Below are 8,102 nucleotides of genomic sequence, written 5' to 3'. Positions count from 1 at the left end.
TTAATTCTTAAACCCCACAGGCTTGTACAGGCATTTGACAGGACGCATATATTTTCCCCATTATCGAGGAGTCTTATGCATGTCAACTTATTAACTTATTAACACCAACTACGTTTGTTTGTCTGTTTTTCTCATTTTGCATCTGAGAAGATGGCTGGATAGCTCATATTCAGCTGCAATAGTTGATCTTTCATCATGTCCATGGGGTTCAGTTGGATGTGAGGCGGCACCACTCCACCGGGTTTATTCACCCTGCTCTTTGCGATAAGAAGCGGGATCTTTTACGTGCATGAGTCGTGACTCTTTCACACATGGGACCTCCATTTAATGTCCTATACGAGGGACAGACTGTTTTGCCTCTTACGAGGGGAGGGTATGACTACACACAACATTGCTCAGTAAGACTCGGGAATCGAACCCGGGTCCTTTGGGCCTGGAGGCAGACGCACTACCGACTGAGCCAAATTACTGCCCTATCAAAGTGCTTTGATTCTTGAAAGTTAGGGGAGGTTGATTTGAGTAAGAGGGGAAAATATATTTTCATACAGAAGGGAACAGGTAAGTCGTCAGTGGTGCACATACCTGTCCTCTTTTATTTTTCTTCAAAACTCGATTACAACCTGTTGGAAAAAAAAAATTGCGGTGCCATAAATGTCGCCCTCTCTGTTTGTAAAAAAAAATAACAATAACATACAAAATAAAAAATGTCGGGAGAGAGAGAAAATGTCGTACCCTCTTCGGCTACTGCTGTAGTTCTCACCACACCTTAATGATACAGATCACGAAATGACTCATAAATCTAAGATAACACTTTTTTTTTTTTCCAGGGCAGTTATAAGATTGTTGTGAGTTTTTTCCCCCTTCGTACGGGACACTGCACGGAAGAAGTTATCTGCAGCTGATCGGGGTTGAAATACAGACGTTTGCCGAGTGTTGTGGTCGTTTTTGCTTTCGCTCTTATTAGCGCTGTGTTTAATATCCCAAACATTACTATCATTATCAATTGATATATCGATGCGAGAAGATCCCTCTGACGTTGAAGGACGATGACATAAAACAAAGAAAACAACAAAACATGAACCTGAGCTGTGAACCGAAAATGAAAATGGGGTGCAAAAAGTGGTATAGCCCTTACCTCAAAACTCCCGCGAAGTTTGCTTCATTGTTTTATAACTGGGCAAGTGCTAATATAGATAAACACGTCCAGCTCTCTCCCAACCTGTCAATATACTTTACAGTTGATGAAAAAAAAAAAGAGGACACAGTAAGGGAAAACCCCCGCCAGTTCCCTAACATCTATTATAGTTTTTGCTTTTTTATTGTTTTCATTTTTGTTTTTGCTTTTTGTTTCATGTACGTCACAGTGATTACTTGTATCTTTTTCTTTTTCTTTTTTAATTCGTTGAAAGCGGCATATGCCTTCAATACCGATATGAATAGCAACAACCACGACCATCAATAGGTAATGAAATATAATGTTTGAGGGGAATTGACCCTGAAAGCATATAAGTGAAACTTGACTTTGACGGATATCAGAAACTACCAATCGCAACAAGTGGTCTGACCAACAAGAATTTCTGTAGTTACGAAGAAAGAAGCTGACAAAATTAATACAGGCATTGCAGAAAGAGAGAGAAAGTTGTGTGCGAGAGTTATGCTGTTATATCTCACGTCAGGGACATTTACTTCGACCTTTCCTTTCCGCGGATTAAGAAAAAAAGAAAAGTTCTTTCGACAGAAACAGCCAGGACACTGTAAAAGATTTTGAAGCTACAGATGAAAATAATGTCATGAACATTCCAAAAGAACGTCATTCGGCGATGTAGTATCCTGTGGGTATTCCAGTGTGCTCTCTCTCTCTATGTCCCGCTGTGATTGTTCGCCACTTCCGGAAAACTCCTCTCCCCTCTGAAACACAAGTATCGCAATATTCTGACGGGTTTATTGTTCGTGTGTTGTGTGCGTGTATGAGTTACACTCATCATTTGAATAAATGAAATGTTACGTATGTGTTTCAATCATTAACTTTTGATTTTCACTTGCACTGCAAGAAAAATGATACACAATAAAGGAAAATGTTTTAATCCATTGTGACCAAAATACTTGTATGCAATATTTGTGAAAATCAGATTGAATTACTTGATTACTGTCTTGGGTATTATTTGAACAGAATCATAAAAATACTATTCGGGAAAAGGTGCGGATGTATGTGTGTGTGCGCGCACGCGCGCCTGTATGATTATAGAGCGAGGGAGAAGAGTGCGACTTCTTATCAAGGTGACGTAGTATAAGGGATGCGAATCGATGGTGGTAATCGTCTTCCCTTAATGTCCCTCTAACGGTGTGGTGTTGCTGGCCGGGTCAGGCTGACCGCGCCCTTCCGTACCCTCTCGCCACGGGCAAGTGAGGGGTGCTCTCCTCAATTGAACATCCTCTTTAAAGGGGATATCCAGGACAAATAAAATTTACTCTGAGGAGAAGAATAAAATCTTACAAGCACAGCAGACAAAGTTTGACCAAAATCGGATGAAAATTGTGAAGATTCGAGAAAAGTTTATAAACCGTTGTTGAACAGTCAATAATATGCACATGCAAATAGTTAATGGATGATGTCATCCCCTCACAACTTGGCTTACAGTCAATGACGGTGTGTACATCAAAATCATGACATTTCTAGTTTCTTAATCAGTCACAAAGTAAAATGCCCCAGTCTCAAATCCTGCTGACAGATCAAATTTTGAAATTATTCAATCAGGAATAATATTACGGGATTTTTTTTTTTTACGTCTAGACCAGAAAAAAAAATTAATTTTCACCAGTTTTTGGTTCAAGGACAATGGAAAATCGTGGAGTAATGGCATTATCAGCTCACCCATTAGTGTTCAAGAACTGTTACACAAAAATTAGTGAATCTTTGAAATTTGACACCATTAATTGATGTGATTTTCACTTCTGTGTTTGTCATATTTCACTCTCTCTTTCCAAACTAATATTAACTGGTGTGGAATTCCCCCTCTGGAAGGAGAAACCCTGTTTCAATGCAGTCCAGTTTCAATATGTCTTATTTCTCCTCTTGTGCAAATGAAATCATCATGATAAATTAACATCGTTCACAGTAAAATATACGACTGATAAAGAGCATACAGAAAGAGTACTTGATTGATTGGATTGATTGATAATGTATGTTTTAGGAAGGATTTGGAGGTTGCAAAGATGACGTTGTAGAGAAGGTCTAAATTATTGTAGCTGACGTCATTTATTTATTTTAAGATTAATATAATAAAGTTGAGAAGTTGGATGTGATTGAATCTCATCAAAGGAAGATTATCTATTTATTATAAATTTTATTTCATCCGGTGAATATAAATGAACGATTTGTAGGATTTGGTACATTGTACCCTCAAGGCACGAAAATAAACCACCTATATCAGTTTTGTTGTACTTACAGTTTATGATAATTCTGAAGATACATCAATCTGTTGAATGTTTGAAAACTGATGTTGATATAAAATTATTGTTTTCCACGTTCTATAATGTTGGCAAACTGATGCCTACTTATGTCTTACATGTCATTTAAATGTTCTTTGTGTAATTAAATGTCATTTGAATGTTGTTTGTGTAATTGTATTATGTATATTTTTAAAGCATATGAACAAAGCAAATATCCATGATAACAGATGGACAATAAAAATGTGTGATTGATTTAATTACTGACTAATATAAATAGATATAGTCTCGTGTAAACACGAATATATATTTCAATCGGGAGGTACTAGTGGAAAAAACCGTTATTAATGAGCAGTTTGCTTGACTTGGATAACGGCTTCTTGGCGATATGGTATCTGACGTATAGTGATCCAAGTTGAAGAATTGAAGAACCAGAACTCAAAATAAACAACTTTAACGTCGAGTATTTTCAGTATAGCATTTTGACGAGGAGGACAACACAAAGGGAATGTAAGACAGAGACGGATATAAGGTATATAGAAAGGGATATTTGTGCGAGCTGCGAGTACTTAACAGTCAATTTTCAGTCACCCCGTTGCGTAAACTTGTCACAATCAATGTCATCCATTGAATTGATGTGCCAACACATTACGCACGTATAATTCAAAAGATTCTGAAAGCACAGCCGTAAGACAATAGAGAACGGAACAGAGGCTTTCAAAGGAGAGTGTATCCCGTGTTGCAATCGACCCACAGTGTGGATTTTTTTTTTCTGTTCCTAGACATGTTTCATGCCATCGCAAGCACGTTGAAAGTGGATGCCTGCGTTTAATTGCATTCTTAGAAATGTGCTCTGAATGGCTCTTGAAACTGCGCGGCAAATCCCTTATGACTAATAATTATAGTATTTATTTGCAGGTTATTTATAATCAATCACATTATCTATACGCTAACGTGAAACGTGATCGGCAAAGGGAAACTGTATGCATACGGATCAGTTTGAACTGATGATGTAACAGTGGCTTTTATACCGATAACAGAATATATCATATATTATATATAACTATCATATATATCATATATATCATATATATCATATATCAATATATCACTTTCTATTCCTGGATCTCCACACTATCTTCTGCTGTGTGCAATACGCATGGAAGTGAAACGGTAATCAGTTGCCTCGTTGTTGCAATACTTGACATCATACTTTCCCTCCGGTCTGCCTTATAGTCTCCACTTCATTGACGTGCATGGTCTCGGACAATTGACCATAAAGAATCTAAATTTAGCGCTGTTTGATTATCCTCATCTGTCCCTTCATTAATTACCGCAAATCTCTCGAACCATACACAATGATACTGCAAATATATGTATTTAATTAAATCATGTAAGAGAGTAGAAATTATGACAACACACACATACGCCTACATCTCGAATTCAGGGAACACGCTGTATACTTGAAAAATATATGAGACTCCTGATATATGTGTGTGTGTGTGTGTGTGTGTGTGTGTGTGTGCGTGCGTGCGTGCGTGTGAGAGTTATACAGTGGTTTATTACAGGAAGTTGACCTTGCATAGGGAACATAGATATCGATAGTGGCAGCTATAGACAATGTATAGATGGCCGCCATATCAAGCAAAGCTCGAAGGAATGACCGGCCTCATTTATGCTGCTTCGTGAAATTGACAGATGTTTTTGTTAACATCTTCTTTTTGGGTGTGTACGGTTTGGCGACTTGAGGACTTATGAGCACTTGACGGGACTGATCCACTATGCCACAGTGTGTTACTCGCGTATCCCCGCCCACCTCTTTAAGCGCATGATATATTTTTAGCATAAATAATAGATATAGAAGTGTTCACCATTTTTGTGGGTTCTCCGCAATAATGCGCCGCTCAAGAATTGCGAAATTCATTGTCTTCGAACGTATAGACTGACAAATTGACCGATCATACATAGCCAACAGATAATAGTCAATGTATCAACAGTTTGCCCAGATATTCGATAACTTATCAGTCTACAAATATCACAATGCCCCAATTAAATGTTGTAGCACATTGCCAACATAATCGTGTTTCTAAGCTCCCGGAAATAGGGTTCAAACACGGAGCGTTCTGAAGACAAACTACCTGAGACTTATTGACTAACATTAACAAACGTTTAATGTTGAAACATGGAGGTTGAAACATTGTCAATTGCCATTACGCGGGGTATAGTCCATGCCTTTTGCAATAACAAGCGACGTCACAAATGTCTAATAGACCAATCGAATGCTACGTGTCTACCAGCAAAGCTATTTAATGTACAGCATTGATCTTAGGTATTTATCCTATTGTCGCGTTGTTGTTGTTGTTGTTGTTGTTGTTGTTGTTGTTTTTCTCAGAATTTAAAGCAAAAAGATGCAAAGTCTTGGTGCACATGTAGGCACGTTTTATACACTGAGATAGTCTATAAAATCTGTAAGCAAAACTGAGTGAAATAATTATAAGTAACATGTTATACAGTCATACAAAAAGTGTTTTCTGTACTTCACGTTTCCCACTTATACTGATTCAGTATTTGTTCTCATGAAGGAGCGACCTTTTGTCAAATTTGACAAATCTTCGAGATATGTGATATCTGAGGGTAAAATGTTTGGTAAATTTGACAGACAAAAATAGAAATAGGCCTATACACGTATAGATTTTTGTGAGGGAAATTCGTGAATAAAATCTTGTTCATCCACTTGCTTCAGGCTACGCTTTGTTGACAGTTGTAAAAATGATTTGCATTCAACATTAGAAATTAAATTTGCATTTACACTTACTATAAGTTGAAATAGAATGTAGTCAGTTTTGCTTTTGTCTTTGACAAACCCAGATATAATGCGTAGCTGGGCTTCATAACGGTTAATCTAAGACGAGTATGAACGACAATAAAGTAATAATGACCTATCTCTGTGATGACCACAAATTCAAATAAAAAGAGTGCAGAAATGATTTGACGGAATTATCTATCCGGTTTCTTTTCCTTCTTCTTCTGCTTTCTATTTTTTTTCTATGCAAGATTTAGGAGATCTAGGTTTTTTATCGGTAGGTTGAAATTATTATTCTGCTGAGACATCATAATCTATATATATATATATATATATATATATATATATATATATATAATCATACATATAATGTACATATTATATATATACATATATATATATATATGCATACATACATACATAAATATTAAGATAAAAAGATATTCAGTTCAAATTCAATTCAAACTTTATTTCATTTTTCGAAAAGAACATAAACATTTCACTTTCTTTGGTAACAGAGAATAAGGTTACATATAATCAAAACAAAGTAAATTGAGAAAACATAATTGTGGAACCTTGGGGTAAAAAATAATATTGTAATGAAAATTGACTGAAGTGATATAGACGATATAACATTACACAAAATATCGAAAAATGGAGGGACCCACTAAAAAGGCAATGCTTGTAGAATGTGGGCCCCTCAGGTACAGAATGTCACTAGAAAATGATCTCATGCAAAAAGGGGGAAAAATTGGGAATAAAGGCAGATTAAAAAAAAAAGTCTGGAAGCCCAATAAGAAGACAGAGTAACAGACAGACACACATACACACGCGAATGAACATACACAGGCGAATGACACGCAGTAACATTGTCGAAATTAAAAGAATCGTTCTTGATCGTAAATATTATTATATCATGTATACTGTACTTAGAATGGATTGCCATCAAAGCCTTAACCCTATAAAGCCCAAGGGGGACACATTGTGCCCCCACAATATTTCCATTTGCCACTCCTACACCCTTTACCCGATTTCAACCAAATTTGGTGACTTTTCCTGAAATCTTATTGCAAACATTTTGATATATAATTTAGCCATGTCCGATATTGCTGGTTGCCATGGCAACCGTAAACTGACAACTATGTTCGTCACATTTTGCATAATTTTCTGTTCCAATTTAAGTTAACAATATAATAATGGATGAAATGGGGGTTTTCTTGGCTGTAATTTGCCGAAGGACCAAAATGTGAAGTAATCATGGTTGTGAATTACCCTGAAATGGTCTTACTATTTCCTTTATTTCTTATATGACATAGGCATCAAACAATAGATATAATATAAATAATCGAAAATACAGCATTTTTCAAAGACTACCCTTTTATTTTATGTTATTTTCACACAAGCTTTGCCTGTAATATCATTTGTTTATCATATCATCAATCTGCAAACTCAAAATTCAATATTTTGGAAATATGAAATGTGATACCAATACTATGTACCCATTCCAAGCAATACATCATAGGTTTCATATATTTCTTTATATTGTAATGAATAGCGCCCCACATGTTGACCTTGAGAAATTTCAACCATAACTAATAGTGAAGGTTGACTTGCTTGTCCTTTGAGGTGAATATGAAAATAAAAACATATACTTGGGATAAAGAAATACAAGAAAAAACATGATTTTAGCGTATTTCCTAAGTATTTCTTTATATTTTGGCAAATAGCGCCCTCAGTGGATGACCTTGAGAAATTTCAGATGTTGGGTCATGTAGACTATGAGTTGCTCTATCCATGTGCAAAATATGACGGTCATACATCATATAATAAAGAAGTTATATGGGGGGCACAA

Source organism: Diadema setosum, chromosome 21 (assembly GCF_964275005.1).
Source record: "Diadema setosum chromosome 21, eeDiaSeto1, whole genome shotgun sequence".
Classification (NCBI taxonomy): Eukaryota; Metazoa; Echinodermata; class Echinoidea; order Diadematoida; family Diadematidae; genus Diadema; species Diadema setosum.
The sequence above is the reverse complement of the archived record's forward strand: the minus strand, read 5'-3'. Positions refer to the sequence as shown.